Here is a 27332-nt window from a genome sequence, read left to right as displayed (position 1 = left end):
CAAATAATTTATACACAAATTCAATTTTCACAAGATAATTTTGTACCTTCTTTGACAACTGTTAGAATATATTAAAGATGTGTCAAACTGCCTGAACAAAATCAGCTGGAAGCATGCTTGCTTCTGCATACAGCCACAAATTTGATACTTGATAATTTTACCGACACTAAGACTAAAAACTAGGTGCAAAATACAACCAACCCTACGTGCACCTATATACCCCATAGCCCCAATTAAGCAAATAATTCCTATTCCTATCCTGCAAGCTCTTCTGTATAAACTGTTCAAGTGATAAGTTCACTGTTTTAATACTCAAGAAATTAAAATGTATAGATTTTCGGGGGGGTGGGGGCGTTATCTTGGTCTCATAACAATGAGACAGTTTGTGAAGTATGTATGATGACGTATTTTCAAAACATTTTGTAAACTTGTTTTTCTTTAGATTATCTTTCTAAAAGGTCCTTCTACTTTAAGTCTTCTTTCATTTCTAACACTCTTCACAAGCCTGGAAAGCTTTTAATGTTATGTCTACACAGGCAATTAAACACCAGCAACTGGCCTGGGTCAGCTGACTTGGGCTCATGGGGCTCAGGCTGCAGAGCTGTAAAACTGCTTTGTAGACATTCGGACTCGGGCTGAAGCCTGGGCTCAGGGACCCTCTCACCTCATGGGATCCCAGAGCTTGGGCTTCAGCTGAGCATCTACACAGCAATTATATAGCTCCACTGGCTTGAGTCAACTGACCTGGGCCAACTGTGGACGTGCCGCAGATCTTTTATTCCAGCATAGATGTACCCTTAAGGTCAAGATGGACACCTCAGATATCTCATACTGAGAACAACAGAATTTTTTTAAATGGTGCTGTGGCAAATTGGTTAAAATCAATAACCATAGCTGAAGCGCACTAATAGCAAGGTTTCTTCAATATCATGCTGCTCTTATAATGGCACGTGTTCAGTAATACTTAATTCACAGCTTTCATAAACTCTCTGGGATAATGAGAGGATTAGCAGAAGATTAGTTTAGACATCTTGAATCTCTTTAGGGGGGAAAAAAGCTATTCTTTAAGCCCCTAAGATTTAACATCTGGTTAAGAAGACAGAAGTTATAGACATGGTTATAAAAATTGCCCCTGCATCTTTGCTTGGAGAAGTCTAGAAGTGAAAAATCACACAAAACATGGGTAATTACTGACCATATCCATACTTATTGGCATATGACAGAAGCTATTGAAGACAAATATTTAGACCTTTTGACAAATGAATGTTGACTCATGTCTTGACCAGCTCAGAACCAAACAGCTACTTCCAATATAGGGTTAAATGCCTTTTAATTACAATGATGTAACTCTAGAGAACTATTGGCTGCATGGAATTAATCTGGAACAAATCACAATTTGACCCAGCTTTGAACAAAAATGCCTTTATAATCAGGCTTTAGGTACTCCCAGACTTACTGGGATTGTTTTTTCTCTCATGTACTTCCTTGGACAAAAGTGACTGTCTGGATTCTGGCAGAGCCAGGTGTTTCTCTCCACCTCTCAGTTTACTTATTTTCTCAAACAAAATAAATTTGAAAATGCTGTAGCAAGGGGGAAATGAATAAATGCCAAGGATTAAAGCAAAGCGGAAATGGAAAATGGATCGAGGTAGGGTAAGAGAGTTAAACAAATAAAGGCATATGAAGAGAAGAACAGTGAGATAGACTGATACTCCTTCACTTTGAATAGCACCATGCTGTACAGTTAATGTCACTGAAACCCATGGACTACACGTAGAATAGGGCACTAATCAACATGAGTAATCAGACTCTGTCACAGTGGTAAAAAATAATTAATTAGGCAATGGTAAAAACAAACCAAATATTTTAAATTGTAAACAAGAAGAACTAAGTACTGGCTAGATAGAGAGTCAGTTTTAGGTTAGTCTGCACACACCCTTTACAAATAAACAAGAAGCTCACGTGAGATATGACTACTCTACTAGTTTGTTTTATCATCTTGTCTTTTTTTGGGAGGAGAGGGGGCTTTTAGGCTCTGAGCTTGCAGTGGGTAGAGTGCAGGCAGGTCACCCAGGCACCATAACTTCAATGGAGCTCCCTTTGGGCACAGCAGTCTGTCAGCATACTATCGATTGCAAGATTGGGACCTTAGACTTTTGGGGTGAGAACTATAAAGGAATTTTCCAGGTGACAATGGAACTTGGATGCCCCTCATTGCACATCAAAGCAATGGCAGATTAAGCATAGCTCATGTTGCTCTTAGCTCTCACTCCTACCTGACAGGAGCCCAAGATACCATAGAACACAGCTTCAGAGATCCACTGTGCATGTTTGAGTGTGTGACAGAGAATTGGGGAAATGCTGTGCAATCAGACTGGTACTGAAATAAGCCGCAAAGCATGGAATGAAATACCTGTGAACATTTTGCCCATTTTATCAAGATCAGCAAATCCAGAAAAACAAAGAATTACAGAAAAGAAAAAAACAAAAATCAAGCTGTTTGAGCAGAAGATTCCAACTCATCTCTGAAGCTTGTCAAGCCTGTGCTGTGTGCCTTCCAATCTTGCATTATTTTTTTTGCCAGTTTAATTTACATCCTAACATCCTGCCTCTGAAATGGTCACCCAGGAAGTTTGCAGTGATGAGAGGAAGTGGAAAGACAGCAGTTGAGAAAATTTGTGTGCTCCATATTTCTTGCTATTTTTTCAAATGCCACACACCCAACCTGGTTTCTTTTTGGATGCTACTGGTCTGATTATTTGATCATTCACAATTAATTTTAATGTCACCCAAGGCAATAAATTAATTCCTTGCACTAGAATCATCATAATCATTATAACCCTTTTATTAGGGATGACTAACAAGAATTTTAGTTATAAGCTAGGGACGCACCAGTTGCAAGTAACGGAGGAGGAGAAGGACCTAGGAGTCCTGGTTGATCGTAGGATGACTATGAGCAGGCAATGTGATGTGGCCGTTAAAAAAGCAAATGTGGTCTTGGGATGCATTAGGCGAGGTATTTCTAGTAGGGATAAGGAGGTGCTAGTCCCGTTATATAAGGCGTTGGTGAGACCTCATCTGGAGTATTGTGTGCAGTTTTGGTCTCCAATGTTTAAGAAGGATGAATTCAAACTGGAACAGGTACAAAGAAGGGCCACTAGAATGATCCGAGGAATGGAAGGCCTGTCGTATGAAAGGAGACTTGAGGAGCTCGGTTTGTTTTCCCTAACCAAAAGAAGGATAAGAGGAGATATGATTGCACTCTTTAAATATATCAGAGGGATAAATACCAGGGAAGGAGAGGAATTATTTCAGCTCAGTGCTAATGTGGACACGAGGACAAACGGATATAAATTGTCAGTCAGGAAATTTAGGCTTGAAATTAGACGAAGGTTTCTAACTATCAGGGGAGTGCAATACTGGAACAGCCTACCGAGGGAAACAGTGGGGGCGAAGGACCTCCATGACTTTAAGATTAAGCTAGATAAGTTTATGGAGGAGATGGTATGATAGGATAACGGGCTTAGTCAATAGGTTAATTAAGTGCCACACTGGTAAATAATACAATGGGTCAATGATATGATATTCTTAACCTTTTTCCAGAGGGTATGGCTGGAGAGTCTTGCCCGCATGCTCGGGGTTCAGCTGACCGCCATATTTGGGGTCGGGAAGGAATTTTCCTCCAGGGTAGATTGGCTGTGGCCCTGGAGGTTTTTCGCCTTCCTCCGAAGCATGGGGCAGGGGTCGCTTGCTAAAGGAGTGGGGGGATCGGCTTATGTGGCCTGCATCTTGCAGGAGGTCAGACTAGATGATCATAATGGTCCCTTCTGATCTTGAATTCTATGATTCTATGATTCTATGATCTGTATCAGTTGGGTGGGGTAAAGAGATACTAATGGCCATAACAAGAAAATCTTTCTAAATCTGAGGTTCTCAAGTCTAGTGTCCTCAAAAGATAATCATTCCCTTCCTGATTACATTCCTGCACTTGGTTAGGTCAGCTGCTATGATTTCCAAGTCACAGCTACAGTATAAAGATCTTTTAAGGAATACTTTAAAGTAAGAAATACTTTAAAGGTCTCCCTAGCCTCTGTTTGCCAGGAGCTGGCAATGGGCGACAAGGGATGGATCACTTGATGATTACCTGTTTGTTCATTCCCTCTAGGGCACCTGGTATTGGCCACTGTCAGAAAACAAGATACTGGACTAGACGGACCTTTGGTCTGACCCAGTATGGCCATTCTTACGTTCTTACTTTAAGCTGCCTTTAGAATGGATACACAGGCTCCAGCACTGATGTGAAACTCTTCACATAACATTTGAAACACTTTCAAAGGGACTCCAAATAGTTCATTCAGAAAATCAGCAGTAACAAATTACAAGTCTCTTGAAAATTACACACAATGAACATACAGTGAGACTGCGACCAGGTGAGAACTTCATCACACCTGAAGTCTTGGGGGAAATGCCCTTCTGCAGGGCTGGATTGAAGAAACACTTTGGGAATTTGATTCTTTGTTCTTCCCTTAGGGCTCAGTTTGAGGCAGACTACATGGGATCTACTGACTTAGTGTCCCACTTTAACCTTCTCTGAAAACAGGGATTCTGTGACTGGGTGGGCAGATGCTCCTCTTCCTTATTTCTCTCCAGTATATGCAAAATCTGGGCACAACCTCATTTTATTTACTTGATGAGTACTGCAAGCGAGGAAAACTTATACCCAGGAGGGAGGGTGACCAGGTGCACAGACTTTGGTGAGTGAAGGCTACATAAGCCTAGCTACAGTCAGATGGAAAATTTGGAGGGGGAAGAGGTGGGGCAATCAGCTGGCCCGGAAGGCCCGGAAGGCCCGGAAGGCCATGACATGTCTGACACACCAGTGATTGCTGAATTGCATTTGTGGACTAGATTTAGATTATTAGAATGGTTCGTTTTCTACCAATGAAAGGCCTCTTTTGCAACATTCTGGACTTCGGATTTATTTAACGAACAGCAAAACTCATCAGCTATCTCACTAAATTGGCATTATGAAAGCAACAGAAGAGATTCTCCAAACGAGCAACATTATAATTCACATTACATTAAATATTCATTTGCCATTTCCTTTTGTAGGCGGCATATTGATGAAAGGGATAGTGTACATTTTTATACTACAATTGATGAAGCAGTTGAAGCCAGTATAATGGCTGATAAGGATATGATCACTGTTCAAGTGCTAGTAGATAAGATTAGAGTATAAAAAGAGAACTGTTGCCATATAACCGATATCATACTTGTCAGCAGAAAGTTGTAGCATGTTTGCAGCCTGATCATCCAAGAGAAGAGAATAAAGATGATTTTCTTGAACATTAATGATGTCAAGGAAATTTTTGCTTATGCTAATGTATCTGGTTTCTCCCAGTGGTACACAAAACAATGCAATTAATTTCCCTGGGCTGTGTAAACTTAAGGGATAAGAGAGAAAATGCCACAGACCCAGCAAGGTAAGGAGAACCCTGTTTCAAAGAAAATAATAGCTTACTACAACAACACTGCCTACAAGTGCAGAACACTCATCTTGGGGTGTGAAATGGAAGATGGCCAAGGCTATAGTTCATACAAAGTAGTCTTCTTGGATGACCCAGCCCTCTCAGCCAACTCTCACAAGACTGCGCGTTTATTAACAATAAGTAGATACACCCACCTCTGTATCTAACTCAGTCTCCAGCCAAGTCAGCCTCGTGAAGGAGGGCAGGGCTCTCTGTGTTCCTTTTGCTGGCAGCATTCCTAACCTACCAGCCAGCCTGCAACAAAGTTATCAGACTTGTATCCTCTTTCAAACCCACCCTCGCTGCAAATTAAAGTGGATCCAGGTGGCCCCCCACATGCAGAGCTTGGTCTTAGCCAAGCAGTCACTCTTAGGCACCAGATAGCTAGCATCAGATGGGGAAGGGATTCAGGCTCCCCCACTCAGCTATGTTATGCCCTCTCTGGGGGGCATGTCTATACCTCTAGGCTGTGTGTATATATGAGGAAACCTTCTCCCCATTTTGGGATATCTGTATTTCTTCCCCAGGGACAGATTCCTCTCTGCTCACCTCCATGAGGTCCCTTGACTGAGGTATCCTCCCCCCCACCCAATATCCATGGCCACCATCTGAAAAGGGTCTTCTATTATAGGTAGCTGTGCATGTACCTTGGCCTCCCACCACCCCTTGGGCTCAGGTTGGAGAGACGGGCTTATATACCCTCCTTCAGGTGCCAATGGCTCACATGAGTCCCACTACTCCAGCTCATCAGCTCAGGTGATGCCTTCCTGCCACTCTTAACCACCTCCCCACCCAACTCCCAAGGGAGGAGGGATCCTTAAACAAGATCCATTTTTTTTTCAATGCTGGTTCAGACAAAGACTTTGAGGACGTGGGGTAAGGGGTGCATTTTGTTTTCCCTCCACTCTTGGTGCCTGATACATTCTTCAGTGGATGGTTATCAGACTTCACATGTTAATGTAAGAACACTATACATGGATTTCTCATAAGAAAGTCTTCTTTAAAAAATCCAGGTATAAGTCACTGCTCAGCTAGCTGACAATGTTTTAAATAACTTATTTTATAGTGACATTGGAGGTCAAGTGTCCCGGAATGGTTATGACATAAGTTAGGGCTTGTGAATAGGTACCCTGAAATTTCAGAAGAGTTTCTAATATAAATATCTCTTGACTTTTTCATTGTTTGAATAAATGACTACAAGGCAAAGGCTTCTGAGAGGTTGCTGATTAAAGTGCCCTTTATTGTTAAAAGCATAATTAAATAATACTTGGATTTATCACTCTCTTCAGGGAGCCTGTGCTCCTAAAGAAATTAGAATCTCAAATGACACAGCCAGAAAGTCATCCAGTTAATAATACTTTTTAATTATCACAGCTAGCCTCTGCAGCATTCACGTTTGCAAGGTTTCATTTTATTTAAAGAAATTAAATTGCAAATCAAGTTGTGAAGCTTTCCTATTATGAGTTGTCCAAAGTCTATTAAACAAAATATAATTTAAAAACAGCATGAAGTTATAAATATCTTGCTGTTTGGAATAGCCTGTCAATCTGTTCCCAATTATATATGTTAGCTAACAGCTCTCTAATTAGCACTCACTCTTGAGACTACAGCTCCTAAAATGTTTACATTGGAAGTTACAAATTACTGTCTAATTATGCTGGCTACTTTGTTTTGCATAAAATATAAATAAAATCTCTGCCCATGCTGTAAAAATAAAACACGTGCTGTCATCAAAGGATGACTATAAAATGTATCAGTATTATTCTGGGTCTTGAAAAGGAACGTCCTCAATGAAAAGGAGTAGAGTAGCATAACGAAGCACAGTGACGTCTTTACTTCCTCAAGTAAGTTCCTTAAGAGTGCATAACTGTGTCTGAAACATATATTACATGGAAAGCGGCAATGCACCCAACACCAGTCTTTTAAATTCTGCTGAGCATCTCCCTTCAAATGTACATGCTGTCATATCTTGGAGTTACCGTCCACTGGCCATTGGGGATTTGGCATGAGAGAAGGCTGATCAACCGAGGAGGGAGTACAGAGAAAGGTAAGACTCAAGTACAGATGACAGACAGCCATGCGCAATGTTCATTGTTACACTACAACCCCCCTGCACCAGACACAAAGGCCTCCTGTGGCATCTGCTTGATGGAGAATGTCCTGAGACCAGAAGCAGCAGCTATGACTTCAGGAGACCTACTGGAGTTGGCTGGGATCAGAATGGGGTGTGACTGGAAAGGACTTACATTCCAGAGATCCTGCTGCCCCCACCCCAACCCCAGCATTAGCCCACTGTGGCCATGAAGCTGGTACCCAAATTAGGGGCAGCCATCAAGGGCTGAATCAGCTATGGTAGCCTGTGACTAGCAGGGATGAATTTGCTTCACAATCTAGGTGCATCAGAATAGAATTTATTGCAGGAGACAATTATTTGTTTAACTGCCAATCTTAAACCCTTTTTTCCAATGAGTTTAGAAAGAACTTTGCTGGATAAAAAAAAAATAACTTGCTGACAAGGTAGGATCTCCCAGTTTAAAGGATCCTGTTCATCAGAAGTTATCCAGGCACTTCCAAATGACAAGGATATCTAGAAGAAATCAAATGTAATCTATTTTTTTCTTTTTCATGTCCAAGCTAATACAATCTATCAGTGGAGTTCTCATTCTTTCCAAATCCTTTTTCCATAAGTGTCTGGATTTTCAAATTAGGGGTGTATGATTTTTATAGTATTTTTTTAAGCAGTGTGTTTGTTTCTCCATCAAACAATATTGAACTAGTTCCCCCCAGCAATCATGGATGATCAGCCATATTGGTGGCCTGTCTGGGCCAGACATTGTTACAGAAGATCTTATTCTCATTTTGATCAACTACAATATGCCCATAATCCATCCTGAAAAGAAATCACAATAGCTATTGGGTTATAAGACAATATCCTTTGTAAGTACTCAGCCAGGGTAGACACTTCCCCTAGAAGTGATGACACTAGGTGTTTCCATGAGGAGGCTCAGTGAATTCATATGTATGTAATTCTCATTACTAAAAGCTGTGTGTCATATAAAGATAGGGGTTATGGATAGATCTAAAGATCTGGCTCAAGGAGGAGAGGGATAAGGACGGCAGCCTAAGTGAAGTCCTCCATAACTATCACCCCCCCACACTTAAAAAAAACTGAACTGCAAAGCTGATGATGCCACAAGGAGGGGAGGGTCATCGACAGCTTCATGGTTTATTATGTACAGAACAGTTTTTTTAAACTGGATCATGCCCCAGATATTCTGGTGGTCTCAAAACACAGTTACGTAAAATAGTAGCATCCATGAGAAGAGTTCAGATTCTCAAGGGCCAGAGATCACAATTTACTGCGCAAACATCTGTTGCCAGATATACCCTGACACTAAAAGATCCATTCATAGAGAGAATGTGCTCCAATCCCAAAGTAGTTTACTAACACAGAAATGTAAACAGAATGGTTTCACATTGTTTGCTTCCATTTACCATTAATTCCAGAACAAATTCTTTTGAAAGGTGTCTGTCATCTATATTCAGCAAACCCATTTTAATGTACTGTATGTGGTTCTAAAAGCTGATTTAAAATATCCAAAAATAGTCACCTCTGTTTATAGTCCAATAGTCCAATGCAGACGAATTGGTTTTAATTTCTAAAATATCACTTGTTTTTACATTCAGCACATCTACTTTTTGTTCATTTTGTAAATTATTCCATACTATAATACATGCTGACTGATAGTCACACTATTCTAACAATGGCCCATTTAGCTTTGTTAAGAAAAGAGGGTTATAATATAAAGTCCAGTTCTTGTGGTATTGAACAGTGAATAATTATTTAAAATAATCCCTTCAACAAGCTATTAGCCAGGGCAAGGAAGTTTCGCCTAGGGCGCAAAACTTCCACCTTGCACCACCACCCCCACCCAGCTAACCCCACCCACCCACCCCCCGCAGCAGCTAACCCCATGTCCCCTACCTGGGGAGCCCCCCCCTCGCAGCAACTCCCCCCCCTTGCAAGCTTGCCCTCCACAGCAGCTAACCTGGCCTGGGGAGCCCTCTCCACGCAGGGGCGGCTCTAGGAATCCCGCCGCCCCAAGCAGGGCGGCGCGCCGCGGGGGCGCGCTCTGGCAGTCGCCGGTCCCACGGCTCCGGGGGACCTCTTGCAGGCGTGCCTGCGGAGGTTCCGCTGGTCCCGTGGCTCCGGTGGACCTCCCACAGGCATGACTGCGGAAGGTCCGCTGGAGCCGCCTGCCGCCCTGCCGGCAAAATGCCGCCCCAAGCGCGCGCTTGGCGCGCTGGGGTCTGGAGCCGGCCCTGTCTCCACGGCAGCTAACACTCCCCTCGCGGCAGCTAACCCCACCCAGGGAGCGCACACCAGCTCTCCTCCGCTGAGCACGCCGGCGCTGCTCTAATTCTCCTCCTCTCCCAGGCTTGCGGCGCCGACTGGAGGAGATGTAGAGTGGGGGCTGTGTGCTCAGTGGAGGAGGCAGAGTGGAGGTGAGCTGGGGTGGGGAGCGGTTCCCCTGTGCACACACCCCCCGTTACCATGGGCAGCCCTCCCCGCCCCACATCCCAGCTCACCTCCACTCCACCTCCTCGCCTGAGCGGGCTTTTAGGAGCCCTCAACCACTAGGCACCCTAGGCGGCCGCCTAGTTTGACTAAGTGGTTGCACTGGCCCTGCTACTAGCAAGACCCTGAACAACTTGCCTCATACAGAAATTCACTGTCAGATTGTAATACCCTTGTGGCATGTACTAATTAAAAATACCTTGTAGCAGACGGCATAGCAAAAGGTTTTATTTTTCACATACATCATCAGTCTGAAATCTGGATAATGTACCATTTCGGGGAAGAAGAAGAAGAAGAAGAAGAAGATGAAACCTATCATATCTATGTATCCTCACAGACACACTGTAGTCACCCTTAAAAACTTGCTTACTGCCTCTGATAACTCAATGATGTACCTCTGTATGTGTTCCAGTATTTGGTAAGGCAATTATAGGAAATGCAGGCAGACACTGAGTGTGAGCACCTCTGGGCAGGGCCTGTGCCTACTTTTGTGATTCTTCAGCACATTGAGGGCTCTGTTGCATATAACAGCAGCTACCACCTTATATAACCCAGGCTTAAATAGCAAGATTATAATGGTGATCATTGTAGGTACATACATAGGCCTTAAAAATCCACAGAGACATACAGGCCTGTTTCTCATTTATACTAAGGCCCCTTTATACGGCTCTGGTACAAATTACATTACATTACACTTTTAGGGCCCCTTTAAAGGGGCTTTAATGTGAATGAGAATCACACACATCCAAAGAGAAAGCAAATGAGAAAATGATCACACAGTTCTAAACAAGCTTTTTTGTTATTTAGATGTTCTGCTGTGTGATAAAAGTTCTTTATTATGGACCTGCTTCACCTGTATTCTGCCCACTGATCACACATTTTGGTTTTAAGCAACCTGCCAGAGAAATATTTCCTTCTTTCTCCCTCTCCAAAAATGTGGCCTTTTGGCCCCAAAATTTTACTTGAAGCCAGTGACTTTAAAAGTCCTACAGAATGTAAAAAAAGTAAACAAGAATTTTTAAAACAACAGTGCAGGATGTCACTCTCTCAATTAAATACTATTGGTTGGTTTAAAATTATATGGAATTTTATTATTAAATTTTATTCATTTTAGAGTAATTTGTAAAATCTTATATTAAAAGACATTGAAATGACTGGGCCTGTTCACCTTGACAAATTTATCTATCAAAGATTATTTCATACACATACACACACACACACACCCTTACCCTTATACTGTACTGTCTGACTACCTCACAAGCTTCCACCACCTCAGGTCTTCCAAGTCTTAGGCTAGTGCCCTGATCATTGGACTTTCCTTCCTTCCTTCCTTCCTTCCTTCCTCTGTAAGAGAGGAGACAAATAAAAAGCACCATGATGAAATAATTCAGAACAAGGACTAGTGTAGAGTGTGAAGATCAGAAAGTTCCCTTCACCCTCTCTCAGATACAAGAACAAGAGGATAGTCAATAAAAATGAAAGGTGGTAATATCAAAACTGAAAAAAGGGAACACTTCTTCACACAATGCACAATTGGACTGAAAATTTCCGTACTACATGGTATCACTGAGACCAAGAACATAGCAGGATTCAAAATAAATATTAGACAAGAACATCCAGTTACAATAATACTTAAAATAATAGTTTACAAAAAAAATTATGGAAGGGATATAAATTCAAGCAACAAGACATAAACCAGCTTCTAACCATTGAAGACTGTCAGACAACTTTCCCTGGGGCAGGTTCTCTCTACTGAAAGGTTTATTCCTTTGCAGCAGGACACTAGACTAGATGGATCACTAATCTGATTCCATCTAGTGATTCCTAAGGAAATATTGTGTCTTTTTCCCCTTTTGCGAAAGGATCTCTGGAAACTTATAGGGGGAAAAGAGCAGGGTTTCATTGCCTGCCTGTTTCAGTATCTCAGAGTGGACTGGTGTTCCTGAAAGAGGAAAATAGGAGCCACATTTGCTCCCTCTACAAACCCCATCAAATTTAACTTTCTTCTGCTCTGGCAATCTTCCATGGCATGATTACAGGTGTGATACAGGTGAAGATAAGCTCGCCAACTAATCATCGTGCACTTGAAAAATGTGGCCCCCTTTTCCCCTTTGCTAAATCATTCTCTTTCAGGCTTTAAGCTTCTGGGTAGGTGAGTGGACAAATTGTCAAAAAGGCTCCTTAGCTGGTTTTCAGGAAATTTCTACATATGGAATTTATTTGTGCTTTTTCCAGTCTGGCTTTAAGTGTCTAAAGCCCCAGGATTTTGTCCATGTCCTTTAAATGTACAGGGTAAGGTAGCGCTGTATTATCTAAGAAAGACTGAACCTATCATCAAAATATAAGTGCAGACATTTTATATTACTATCTTTAACACTTAACTACATTAACTGATCTGTATTTGTAAAGCAATTTAGTTTAAAACTCTCTGACATCCTGTATTCTTAAAGGACAAACAGTTCCTGCCAAACAGTAACGGGCCTATGAGAAAATGGGAGTTAAATAAATCATTGGTATTGTACAAGCCCATCTGCTTTTTCCATTAACATTGAAGGTATTCTTATCTTGCGAGAACAGCCTTGCGCTGTGAAAATGAGACTACAGACCATGTGCAGTAGAACTTTGAAAATAAGAATAAAAACAGCACAAGAAATTTTTGTGCTGGATATTTAGTCTTAAATCCCTCTGTGCATGACTCATTACCACTAATGGGAGTTACATACACTTATGAACAGCAGAATGTAACCTTAATTAATAGGGATTCACTTAAGGAGCTTTACTCTCCTTGCTGGTCATTGCCTCGCTAGTAAACAGCAAGAGACACTTCATTTATATTTAAATGAAACCATGTGGCTGTGTAAGCATCTGTAATCTGGAACATATCCATGTCTGACAAAGTTGAAAGTTCCATATTGTAATTTTATTTTATTAAAGGATAAAGGGTTTTTACTTAACATTCCACTTGCTTCTGATCTATTTGCTACAGTAGCTGTTATATAATTAAAGTCTGGAAATGTTATAATTGTCAATGGTTATATAACAGAAAATAGCTGTTAATTTTAAAGTGCCATGAAAAGGTCGTCCAAATATACAATCAAGGATTTATTTAGCTTCACAATTTCTATAATTTTTACTTGCTTAACAGACATTGGTGGCCAAATTTTTAAAAAGTTGCATCAACTCAGTATTGAAATCTGCATGGGCAATTTTGCAGACATGGCTAGGTGTGGGTACAGATGACAGAATTTAGACATCTGAGTACCTGATTTGTTCACAAATTATGTTTAAATTCCATCATGTGAACCAGAAAAGCTGTGGATTTAAACTCGGTGTTGGATGCTGAAAGCTTGTCCCCAAAGCCTCAGCAAGCATTTCAACTTACACAAAGCAAAGAACTCCTAAATCAGTCCTAATGATGGCATAATTTACAATGCCCTTAACATTTATCCAGATCTCCGTTCAGAGAGCTATCTGTGAGAATGTGGCTCCACATTTGTGCCCAAATATGGTTTGACTTGGTTTATAATTCCCACAGTATGTATGTCATGCTTCATACCATGCCAGCTAACATCTCACTTGTGCAAATATCCCAACCAACAATGAAAGCCATACAAGCTGCAATGTGTGTATGATTGTGATGAGCACCTTTTAATGACCATATGGAAGTGCAGTGATACACTTCATAACCATACAGGCAACAACTTTGTAAAGAATTAGGAAGAGAGTGTCAGAGAAACAGTCATGTTATCATGCAGGACACCTATGCACGTGGCTTAGGAACATCCTTCCAAATATACTTTATTTTTAAAAATTATTATTTAGCTCAGTTCTAATCTTTGCTATCATAAAAAAATTCAACCCTCAATAAAAGAGACTACCTTTGTCAGAGATATTTATTAAGGGGGGGAGTAAAAAATAGATTATTTAAATAAAAATAAATATAGAATCAAAGATGCCTAATCCAGGCTATAGGAGCTGAATACACTGTTAATAATACAATTAAATCTCAGCAGCATTAAAATAATCAATCCAATAGAAATTCAACCAGCCACCTACAGAAACTCCTTTCCACCTCTTCATCAGTATGAAACGCATACTCTCAACTCGCTCCAAAAACATTAACAGGTGTCTTTTGTGTTCTCTCCAGTGTTTCATACCCAATTTAGACTTTTTTGGACCAAAGTGGGGAATCTTGGAGCCCTCACAGAGAATGCCTTGCAAGCTGCCCACTCTCTTTTATAACCAGGGGGTTCCAGCTGGCCTCAGCAGTACAAGCATGGTAGTGTCAAAGAGGCAGTCCTTCAGGTAGGCCAGTCTATTGGTGTAAAATCTCATTTAATAAATTAATAGAATTTTGGCTGGGATTTTCTAAGGATCCTAACGGTGTTAGGTGCCAAACTAATTAAATTTTATTGGGATTTGGGTGCCTAAATCCCTTTGTTCCTTAGAAAAAATTTACTCTAATAAAAATGGATCGAATTTTATTGATGGACACAATTAAATGTCTGTCTATATAATGTAGCGAGACCAGGTGGGTGCGTAATATCTTTTTGGACCAATTTCTGTTGATGAAAGAGACAAGCTTTAGAGCTTACACAGAGCTCTTCTTTAAGTCTGGGAAAGGTACTCAGTATCTCAGCTAAATACAATACAGATCTGAAGAAGAGCTCTGTGTAAGCTTGAAAGCTTGTCTTCTTCACTGGCAGAAGTTGGTCCAATAAAAGATATTACCTTACCTGCCTTGTCTCTCTAATATCCTAGGACCAACCAGGCTAAACAACATTGCAGCAAGTGTACTCCAAAAACATTTTGATTTTCCCTATTAAATTAAAAAGTGGAATCCAAACTGACATCTGACAGCAACCCAGTAAATAAATGTTCAAGAATACAGAAAACAGAACTGAGCATGGGTTGTGTGCCATCAGAAGGAGAAAAATATAATACTATAGCTATTTCGTGCTTGAAATGTAAAGCTTATATTCATCTACCTGTCTTTTTGCTGTATGTTCAGTCTTTGAGATGACTGAAAATACTCCTATAATTTCTACAATATAGAGAGTATTCTTTGGATACTTTCAGGGTAACAGACTTCAATACAAGATTCCAGTATTTAACGTCAGCAAGGTAAGGTGTTTGATATACAGTAGTTAGACATCCTGCCCTGTAAATTCAGCCTTTGGAAATTTTTCTAGTATGTAAGTATAAAGTGTGAAACTCAGTACATATTAACTTTTTTCTTAGAGCTTATAATGAAGTCACCTTCACTGACTAATTTATGTAGTCTTTATAAATTCTAAATGGAACAACTCATTTCATGCCAAAATATTAACTGACTTATAAATAAGCCCAGATCATCCTCTCCCATGGAAAAGCCTGTAGGAGGAGGCTTCAGGGTTAGAAAACTCTGAGGAGATCCCCCCACCCTTTATATCTTATCAGGGAATGGGGTACGGTTGGCCCTCCACCTTCCCCAACAGAAAAGGCTGCAGGGATCACCCCCCAAACCTGCTATATGTTGGGGCATCCACCGGTTTCCAGGGCCATCTACACACAGGCTATGTTGCCCCACAGCAGCCTTGTGACTCATCATTTTAGATATATTCAGCAATGCTTAAACTCAAAGGAGAGCTGCTTTTCAGGGGGGTAATGGATGTGCTAAAGGAAGGTATTTTTAGGTCATACATTTTGCATTAGGATAGTGTTATAGTTTCCTCTTCTTTTAAATGGTAAAAACCTGCAGGCAATCAGATAGAGCATGCAAATCCAAACAATTTATGACATTAAGAGTAACGTAGTGAATTTCAGTCCACCAATTCCTCTTAGATTATTTCTTTTGGATAGTTACAGAAGACAAAGTTTTGATAGCTTATATTAGCCATTTGTGTCCTACAATACTACTGAGATATTAGGAAACAGTACTAATATAATGTTCTTGAAGAATGAGTAAATTATGGCATCATCACTGGAATGGAAAACATTATTCCACCATTGGTATTTTTCAAGCTCAGGTTAGACTATAGACACATATATGATGTGATTAGAGTACTTTATTGTACTCTGATAAAAGGAGTTGGATTGCATTATCTGAGAGGTTCCTACCAATCCAATCAACAATGACTGTAATATGGTGAGCAGAAATATTGCCGGAGAGAACTGTGCAACAGAAAGTGAAATGGCTACAGAAAAACAAAGATGATTTTGTTTATTTCTATATTGGGGAAGCAAGCCGAGATTAAATGATACCACTTAAATATCTGAAAAATAATCTCTGTTTAGGAAGGACTATATGTTTTTAAAAGTTTTCAAGTGCTGAAAAGTGCAAATTAAACCCTCATATAAAAATAGGTCACATTTTATACCAAGGTTGAATTTATTTAATAGCCCATAAAAGGTTAATAAATTCTTAGATGTTTTAATAGAGTACAACAGATAAATAGGTTGCTTATAACCATCTATAACATCTTCTACTCATGTGCTTATAGACATTAACATATCCTATTCATGCCTGAAACATACTTATGAACCATTTATAAATGGAACCATCATATAAAGTATGACCTAGGAATCACTTTTACAACTCTGCAGAAGCAGACCATCAGAGATGACATCTGTTGATAAAAAGAAAAGTTATGGTTGTTTCTGCTCTTATTAGCAGAAGCATAGAAGCTTTGGGAAAAAAGCCTGCCTGCCAAACAACTAGAAGAACTAACAGAAGATTTTTAATAGTATAGGACTACTTATGCTATGAAATTTGTGAACTAGACCAGGGATCAGATGGCTTAAAGTAGGGTGCCATGGGAAAGTAATTGTTTTTAACTCTCCTGCTGGTAATATCAAACAGCTAGTGAATATACTCCATGCTATGAATGGGGTTTTGAAAAGCTCTCATTGTCAGCCCAACTCTGTTCTCCAAATAAATCAATGGTAAAACCTACTGACTTCCACAGAGCAGAGTTGAGCCAACTTCCAAAAACCTCTCAGGTTCTGCTGTTGAAGGTTGAATGAGTAAAGCTGTGTTCATTCTACAGTCCTCAAAATACTTGATGTACTGTGTCCATGACATATTCATTCCTTCCCTTGAAGGAAAGTGATATGGCATCCAGCCTCTTCGGATTTCTTCTGGGGCTTTGTAATATTAACATTTCTTGCTGCTCTAACTATTAACTTGTTCTCTCAATCAACTAAAGTGGCCCTCCCTAGTTCAGTGAGCTTTCCTCACCAATACAAGCTCATTCACCAGGCTAGGACTGCCAGGCTGTCACAGACTTGGTTTGATTATCCTGCACTTTTCTATCACACAGAAAATTAGTTGTCACACATAATTAGGTTAATTTAACATAACGTTCATCTGAAATGTGAACATGTTATTAACAAGGAAAGCAAACATATGGAGCAGGTGACCTCCAAAGAATGATCTGCCAAAGAATGATCACTTAGTCCAATACTCATCGTGAAAGACAAGCAACACACATTCAGCACTTGCTAGACATGGCCTCTCTCTCTTTCTCATATAATAACCAGGCCCAATTCAGCTGTGGGGTAAGTAAGTGGAAACAACACTTCTATTGATGCCAAAGTCATTGCAAACTGAATTTGACCCTGTCTTCCTCCACCATCTACAAAACAGAGAGACAGAGGAAGGAAGGAAGGAAATTTTGGTCTCATTCTACATTCTTTGAACAATCAAATAGCCCATTAGAGTTGGGGGAAATTGGGGATGACTGGAATCTTAGTAAGATGCCTAACTTCTAACATGCCCTACCATCCACTCTTGTACTGTTACAGAAACTATGCAAAATTAATATATTACAATCAGGAAATAACATTCATAGAATATCAGGGTTGGAGGGGACCTCAGGAGATCATCTAGTCCAACCCCCTGCTCAAAGCAGGACCAATCCCCAGACAGATTTTTACCCCAGTTCCCTAAATGGCCCTCATAAGGATTGAACTCACAACTCTGGGTTTAGCAGGCCAATGCTCCAACCACTGAGCTACCCCTCCCCACAACCTCTAAAATCAATACATTTAATATTCTTCTTGACAATTTTTTCAAAGAATTTAATCACAATTTGTTAATTCCTACACAGAACGTATATGATACTACAGGGCTCTAATCTAGCAGACAAAGATAAAACTAGATCAATTGAACAGACGTTTTCAAACCAGAAATAAAGCACAATTTTTTTAGCAATGAATCAGTTAACCATGGAATCAGACTATTGAGAGAGGTGATAGATGCTTCATCATCTGAGGTCTTCAAGTCAAGATGGGATGTCTTTCTACTTCAACCACAAGTTACTGGGTTCAATGCAGGGACTACTGGGTGCAGTTCTCCCACTTTTGTCATGCAAGAGGCCAGACTAGATCATCATAGTGGTCCCTTTGAGCCATAATATATAGAAATCTATGAATAATTCTGGTCTTCAGTATTCGTTTGCTTTTCCAGTCTGTAGCTGTGAATTACCTTTGCTCTCCAAGGAGCTGGGAGATATAAACCATTAATCAGAAGTCAATGGTGCTCAGAGAGATTTTCTAGCAGGAAAAAAATGTGAGGTTCCATGGGGAATATTCCACCTAAAGTCAGTTCTCCTTAGTGCTTCCTTATTCCCTCCTGCCTCCAACTGAGTGCTAAACATATTCATGTTACATAAGAGCCTCTTCCCTCCCAGAAGTTTTGCTCAATGTTTGTAAGAGAAAATAATGAATGCATCATGTGATTCTTCCCACTTTCTGCTCTTAACGTTAATTTTGATTTCTATATGTGTTTTTTTGATTTGGTGTGCTTTGTTTGTGTGCTCAACTTGAGCCTGATTTTCAAAGATGGATTGTGTCGCACTTTCTGAAAATCAGGCTCCTTAAGTTGTCTCAATTTTGGCAACCAAAGACACTAGTCTCTTTTCAAAATATTGGCCAATGAATTTTTTTAAAATTTGTGAACTGAATGGATTTGCAATTGAAGATAAGAAACAAAGAAGTAGCCAAATATATTTACAGAGCCACTCTTCAAAACAGAACCACATTTTAAGTCTTTGAAAACAAAAAGAAAAAATTGGTAACATTCCTTTATGCTTCATAAGTGACCTTGAAAATAACTTTGTGAAACATGGCTTAACAGATACCTGATAATCAACTGAAAATTTTCTCAATAAAAGGAGTATACCCAGGGTGGGTCAAGTGAGTGACGATATATACACAGTGCAGAAATTTCAATTGGTTTCTCATTGGAATTCTTCTCTCTCCGCCTCATTTTTTCAAATGGAGGTTTTCATTCTGTCTGATCTCTGCTCCGTTTTTTTAATCTTTCCCCTCCACTGGATTTTTGCCCCGCCATCTTTCTTATAGAGAACACAAACAGTAATGTCTGAGCCAGGGCCGGCTCCAGACCCCAGCGCGGCAAGCACGCGCGTGGGGCGGCCCTTTCCCGGGGGGGCGGCAGGCTGGGCCGGCGGACCTGCCGCAGGCATGACTGCGGAGGGGGCGCTCGTCCCGCGGCTCCAGTGGACCTCCCGCAGGCATGACTGCGGACGGTTCGCTGGTCCCGCGGCTCGGCTGGACCTCCCGCAGGCATGCCTGCCGCAGCTCCAGCGGAGCCGCCGGACCTGCGAACCGTCCGCAGCTGCGGGAGGTCCAGCCGAGCCGCGCGACCAGCGGACCCGCCGCAGTCATGCCCGCGGGAGGTCCGCTGCTCCCGCGGCTCCGGGGCGCCTCCCGCGCATGACTGCTTGGGGCGGCCAAAAAGGTAGAGCCGCCCCTGGTCTGAGCTAGACTTGAACTTTCAAACCACAATGATTGAGTGGGTTTAAAATTAGGCAAAACAAGTTTGTTCATCCCTCATCAGCAGAGCATGAAAGATAACAGGATTTATTTACTAGATTGTAAGCATGGACTGAAGTGTCTACATGAGGCAAGCAGAGAGTAGTTAGGGTAGGTTGGAAATTCTCCCCCCACACAATAATGAGCTGGTGTCTAACTGAGCATGTGGCGACACCGTGGACTTTTATTTTTTAAAGGACAAAATCCCTGTAATAGAGCCATTTGATTCTCAGCGGTTACATTGCACAAGGCTTCTCACTGTTCAGGAAGGATTTACAATTCATCCTCCTGAGAAATTTACTGAGCGTTTGTTTTATTTTTTTTATTTCATTTAAGAGTGAATTTGATGGATTCATGAGTTGGGGGGGGGAGATTAGCTGCAATGCCCAAGCCAAGCACAGTGTAGAAGGCAATTGCTTTAATACACAAAGCTCTGCCTATATATTTCATTGTTGACCTGAAACACCTACAGCTCTTCTAGTCCTGGACCTCTCAATGTAGTAATTCTTACCTATTTTTAAATAAGGCCCAGAACAATAATACATTATGGTAATTTTATTCAAAAGGACGTTTGGGTGTCACACCCAGCAGTTTTTTTGCCAAAGTATGCAGTCACATTTTTAAAAAATACATCCAAAGAGCCACTATGTGACTGGCGCCCTAGGCGACTGCCTAGGGTCGCCTAATGGAAGCACCGGCCCTGATAGCAACTAGGAATGAAATGTAAACAAATTCTCTGGCACTCCCTTCTCTAGGGCGATTCTCTCTCAGTGAGGCGTAAATCAGGAGGAAGCTGGAAAAGCGATGCCCCTTCTTCCAGGTTTCCCCACTGATCCCCTAGCATGTCACAAGCACAACCTTGAAAGCTACAGCTGTTCTCATGCCCAGATAGCCCCCAGATGATGATCTGGTTAGTGCTGATGCTATTAAAGCCTATTTACCCACCATTAATGTTTCTGTGACGATGAAATGCTTTGCTTCAATACCCACTTTCCACAGCCAATAAAGTGCAAGTGTGATCTGCAGGTTTATTTGCACTTTCATTTTAATGAAGAGTCACTCCAATTTGCATTCAAATTGATCTTATTATGGTAAATATTTTACTTCAGATTAACTGTGGATAATTTTTCATCTCTTTACTATCGATAAAATTCAGTACTTGGGGGAGGAAAAGTATGCACTTCATCTAGTTAAAGTGGAAAACTTCCTTTGATTTGTGGTTTATTAAAAGTTACATAAAACCAGAGATGGAGCTGCTGGCTTCAGTGAATTGTAATTACCTCGTACGAGAAACACCTATTCTTTGCCCATGGCACACAAAAGTTTAGGTTCCTGAGGGCTGTAGTGCTTTGGTCTAATTTCAGTTGGTGGGTTTAGTGTATGGGTACTGGGGAGGGAGGGAGGGAGGTCTTGGTGTCCTGAGATATACCGGAGGTCAGACTAGATGATCTGGTGGTCTTTTCCGCCCTTAAATTTTAAGACTCTAAATGTATTAACCTGTAGAGAGGCTTTTGTAATCTATTTACCCCTAAAGTACTCACTATGTCGAACTAGCCTCAGAGCTTCTGGTTGACATTTCTCCTTTTTTAAAACAAGGGGACATTCTCTGCTATGGCTAAGCTGCCTGTGCTGCAGGATGGGGACAGAAGGGAACGTCTCTGTGTTTCACAGTCTGAGGCTGGCCTGGCATACATCAGAGTGGATGTAGGTATCAATTTCAGGGTCACTGCACCTATATTCCCCCTCCATCATCTCTTGGGAGCACTCATGTAAGGTTTCCGGCTCTCAGCCATCACCTCTTTCAGGTGAAGACCCATGTCTCTCTCCCTCCTGACTGGGGTTTTAAGGCTGCACAGCTCCCTGCCTTACATTGTAATATCCAAGCCAGCCAGACTGCCTAAAGGCCAGTGCCCATGCTTTGCTTGCTTGCCAAGGGCTATGAACAGCATATTGCCAGCAGTTACAAGTTACCACACAGCGCTTTCTAAACATAAGAGCATCACAGAGAAAACAAAAATTTAAAAAATCCTATATGCATGCTAAAAAGCTTACTAAATGTCACTCATCTGTCTTATAGTAGGCCAAAATCTGTCCAACCCTTCACAAGGTGTTGGGCCACCTTTTGACAGATGGTCTTGTTCATTAGCTGGATCAGGATAAAAAGGCCCTGAGTCATTTTAAACCCAATCTTTTTAATCAAAGACCCATTATTTGTCTGCTGGTCTCTGGAAAACCCAGTTCAAACCAGTATATGCAAACATCCCCAGGGGCTGGTACCTTTCTGGAGGTATTTACAATGTAAGTGATTCACCTTAATCACCCCTTGAACAGACACCTTGAGTTTTTGGTTCTAGAAGGAGTTAATCACCCCTGACTGTGGTGGTAATCCCCACCAGAGTTGCACAGAATCCATGCCCACAGTGATACGTAATACATTCATAAACATAATGCAGTATGGTCCTCCCAGATACTACAAGCTCTTGCAATATCCATCACAGTAGGCAACTCTAACTTACACTTTGTACCTATGATCCCCAAAAGCCATTCCAGCAGCTTGGTATCCTGGGGATGTAAGGATGTCCACTTCAGTACTAGAAGGGGAAAGGCAGAGCACCACTCCAATAGACGCTCAGGCCTTGGCTACACTTGAGAGTTACAGAGCTGTTGGTGGCTTTATAGTGTTGTAATTGACTCCCCGTCCACACTGGCAAGGCACATACAGAGCTGTATCTCCGTGGCTACAGCGCTGCTTGCAGGGGCGGCTCTAGGGATTTTGCCGCCCCAAGCATGGCAGGCAGGCTGCCTCCGGCGGTTTGCCTGCGGAGGGTCCGCTGGTCCTGCAGCTTCGGTGGACCTCCCACAGGCGTGCCGCAGGACCAGCGGACCCTCCGCAGGCACACCTGCGGGAGGTCCACCGAAGCCGGAGGACCAGCAGACCCTCTGCAGGCAAGCCGCGGAAGGCAGAGGGGGAGGGAGGAGGCTTGAGGAGAGAAGCAGCGCGGCAGGCGGGAGGGAGGAGGGGGGTCCATTTCGGAGCGGCTGCTTATCTGGTCTGTGAGGAAAAAAACAAACAGCTGTTGTTTGCTTTCAGTGAGTGAGAGAGGGGTGGGGGAGTTGGTCAGAACTTGCAAGGCAGGGAGCTGACACAGTGTCGGCTCCAAAAATCCACTCTCTCTCTCCCCCCCCCACTCCCTGTCACACCCCACCCCACCCCCTTTTGAAAAGCACGTTGCAGCCACTTGAACGCTGGGATAGCTGCCCATAATGCACCGTTCCCAATGCCGCTGAAGATGCTGCAAAGGTGGCTACGACAGTGCGCTGGTAGCTGTCAGTGTGGCCAGACTGCAGCGCTTTCCCTACTCAGCTGTACGAAGACGGGTTTAACTCCCAGCGCTGTACAGCTGCAAGTGTAGCCATACCCTCAGTTTTCCTTGAGCAGGGAGAATCCTCAGAGGGCCAGATCTTCTGGGCTCTGGTTATTTTGCCGTGCAAATTAGTCTGAATAGACCCAAGAATCAGGCCCAAGGGGTTACAGATACATAGTTCAATATCTATAATGCTAGTCATGAATCAATACATATTTTGATTATATTAATATTAAGATTCCATTTATAAACAGTTTATAAAAGGGTTAATAAATTAATGATGTTTTACTGAAAGGTTAAATCAGTTGATATGGAGCCCAACAGGTCAATAGGTTGCTTAGTTATAAGCATTATTTATATGTATAACACATACTACTCAGGTTTGTTACATGCTTATTTAATATACATTTATCTTTTATTAACCATATATAAACCATTTATAAATGGAACCTTAATCTAAAGCGCAACCCATATTTCCTTCCTGCTGCAGTGAGAGATATGCCATCTTTGTCTATTTTGAGCAAGGTCTGACAAAATGAAACCAACTTGCCTCAAATTTCACAGGTGTGATGTTATGCAAGTGCAGAATCAGGCTGAAAAGTTTCAGGCAAATTGGACATGAAATTTGGAATTGATGAGTATTCAAAATAAGGGTGAATTTATCTAACCATTTTCTTTGGGTTCTGGCTCTTTTGGGTTTTGGCTCATTGTAACTTCATAATGAATCATTTGTTTTCATTTGCTAGGAAATGAAGCACCAATCAGACAAGGCAGATTTAGTATCTTGTCTCATTCTGAAATGTAAGGACCTTTATCCAGCCCCAGATATCTCTTTACACCACTAACTTAGACTGCTTTACTTCTGATTTCCTTAATACCGTTGAAATAAATACATTATTACAAGTCACATAGCAGCACATTTTACACACTTTTTTTTTATTAGAAAAGTAGTTAGAAATGACCTGTGTTACTTCCTTGTTTATTCTGCTGCAAATGGATACCACTGAAATCTGGTTTCTAAATTAAATGATATTTCAGTGGTAAGGAGAGCAAAAGGAAGGAGAGGTTCACTGTACCATAAAACTAGCTTGAACTCTTTATAGCACTGCAAATGATTGCTAAGCAAGCACTTGACTTTGTCATGGGCAGTGAGACAACAAGAAATACTGTCTCTCTGAATTCTGCATTTCACACAGGCCACTAACTTCTCTCTATGAAGCAAGGGACAGAAACTGTGTGAGTTTCTCATCATAACCTTCTTTGGAACATCCAAAATATCTTACCAGCTCATATCATCCATTCATCTGATCAAATATCCTGTCTCCAACAGAGGCTAATACCAGCAAAAAAACCCTTAATGGAATAACTTGATCATGGGGGCAGATTCTTCTAACCATAAGCAGTTAGTAGCTAGCTTGTGCCCTGAAGCATGTGGGTTAATACTATTATAAGGGGGTATAAGTAATTAATAATATGCAGAAGTATTTCACTGGAGAAATAGAGCAGGTAGCAACTGCTCTGTGAAATATCATTCAAAAAAAAAACATGGATTGATTCTAAGCCTGGAAGAAATCTCAGCCAATAACAAAGCTGCATGTCTTTTGTAACAGCTGGTAGTGGGAAATTAGAAGATCCAGCTCTTTGTACCAGTGATTGCACAGTGCCTACTGCATTTTGGTCCTGATCGGGAATATTGTAATATAAATATTAAAATATGATACGAATATTTGAGTTGGCTGTCCTGAAGTATTAACTCTAAGCAGATATTTTACCTTTACTGTCTGGGGGCTGGACACCACAAGGAGGATAAGCAGTTCCCAGTGTCAGGTCTATGGAAACATATATAAGCAGTGGGGAAAGACTGTTGGTTTTAAAGGAAAATTAAAGGGAATGAAAGTTATAGCACATTCTGTTCTCATTAGCAGAACATAGAAGCTTGGGAAAATCTACCTATTAAGAAAATTTGCTGTAAGGAAAAAAAAACAAACAAAAAATAAACAACCATGTAAGTATGAATAAATCAGAGCCCAAACTAATTTCTACAAGTCACTATAAAAAGTCCCTAGAGAAGAAGGTTGGGCCAGTGGTTAGGGCATTGGGCCAGTGGTTAGGGCATTAGCCCAGGACTTGGGAGCCCTGTGTTCACATCTCTACTCCATCATAGACTTCCTGTCTGACATTGGGCAAACCACTTAACCCTCTGTGCCTCAGTTAATCTACCTCACAGGATGTTATGAAAATAGATACCCTTGAGATTCTGGGGCACTCAGGTACTAGTATAATAAGGGTTGTAAACATTCCTAAGATAAACAAGTGTTTTAAAAACTCCACTGAATTACAGCCAATGCACTTTTGTAAGCAGCTATTGAGACAGTGGTAAGTTTTCATTCTCTGGGATCTCTTTAGCTCTGACATCAATGTTTCAATAATCTCCTAGGATAGGTCAGACATGAACCTGATTCTTCTCCTGTGTTGTGTATAGCCACATTAACTTAAACAAAAAAATCCTCATTTTTCCATAAGATGAATATTTTCCCTTCACAATAGTCTCTTTCCTGTATTAGTTTGCTTGCTTGTTCAATATTTTGAAAGTTGCCCTCACTTTTCTGTAGTTGTGTAGAGACTTATACAAATAAGCAGCGATACCTAAATAGATATCCGGATTTAGTAGTCATTTGCTAGGATGATTAAATCCTAGCATGAAAGTGTTCCACATCACTGTCATCCTCATGTTGGCCAAATGGCTCATCATCTGGGCGAACTGTTGAGCTTCTAATCTTACAGACAGTTTTAGTGACTCATCTTGGCTAATATTGATTAAAGCATCTTTGATTTCAGCTAATCTAGCTCACAGAGCTGTAGACGCATCTGCTCTGCCAGATCACCTAGTTGAGTAAAGACATCTGACCATACACTTCTTTCATGTTTTTTTCAAAACTTTTTATATGCATTTCCCCAATGGTAACACTGACAGAAAAAAAAATGTACAAGTCTTGAACAAAATCAAATATGCAACAGCAATTAAATACCATTTCGCAGCACAACTCTGTGCACCAAATTTAGGGAATATTGCACAAGAAACTCAGGCCAGCTGCTTCTCTGTGATTTCTTCATCTTGCTTCCAGGACTTAGACTGCAATTTTATTCAAGTATGTCCAAAAGCATATTTGCCATTTTCTCCATCACTAGAAGTCTTAAATGAAGACATAATGCCTTTGTAAAAGGATATGCTCTAGCATGGGAATTTCTCACAGACTTGAATGGGAGCCATATTAAGCCCTTGGTGCAGGAATGACTGTGATATTCCACAGTTTGTGTTATTCGTGAAGTTAGATTAGATAACCGTAATAGTGCCTTCTAGCCTTAAAATCTATGAATTTAGGTTAACTGCAGCATACACACTGATTGGTCTGAACCACAGAAATCTTTCAACAGCTGCCCATGTAGTGAAAAGTAACAGGATAAACAATAATTGATTGGTGTCTGAAATGTCAGGTATTGAGTTGACAACAACTGAGACATAATGGGGAAAAAAGTATTTAAAAATAAAAAGATTTAAATATTTTTTCCTCTGTCAGTGATATTTATTCCCCCTACAAGATATTGGGATCCTAGACCCAGATCTAATCTGGCACCGTGACCAATAATTTTATTTCCTGATTCTTGGGATTTGAACCAGATTCAGAATGTGTTCCTGTCTTTTTTTTTAATTATTAATTAATTAATTAATAAGCAGAATTGAAAGCCACTAGGACAGATCTGGATCTGTGACTCCAGGTCCAAAGACTATAAAAATGTGGATGAATTCATATCTGGTAGGCCCATTGTTATTAATTCCAAATATCAAAGATAAATTAAAAGGTGAAACTCTGTTTCCAGACATGTGTCTGTCATATAGAATATTTTTATACTGTAATCCAATACAACCCACTTCCTCCGCCTCATTTTCTTATTCTCACTCTTCTGATGTGATGCATCTATTTAGTACATCTGCAGCAAAGGAATCCTGTGAATCAGAAACTAAACACGTTTAATAAATAGATG

General features: G+C 41.0%; 1 long non-coding RNA gene across 1 annotated transcript in view; it reads right to left on the bottom strand.

Moving 5' to 3' along the window:
• Positions 1–11440, bottom strand: part of LOC123349242 — a 410828-nt gene extending 399388 nt beyond the window's left edge. The window contains exon 1 of the long non-coding RNA XR_006573435.1: positions 11337–11440. This is a non-coding gene — a long non-coding RNA (uncharacterized LOC123349242). The remainder of the gene's footprint in view (positions 1–11336) is intronic.
• Positions 11441–27332: the final 15892 nt, after the last annotated feature.

Source organism: Mauremys mutica, chromosome 14 (genome assembly GCF_020497125.1).
Source record: "Mauremys mutica isolate MM-2020 ecotype Southern chromosome 14, ASM2049712v1, whole genome shotgun sequence".
Taxonomy (NCBI): domain Eukaryota; kingdom Metazoa; phylum Chordata; order Testudines; family Geoemydidae; genus Mauremys; species Mauremys mutica.
This window is presented reverse-complemented; position numbering and strand designations above follow the sequence as displayed.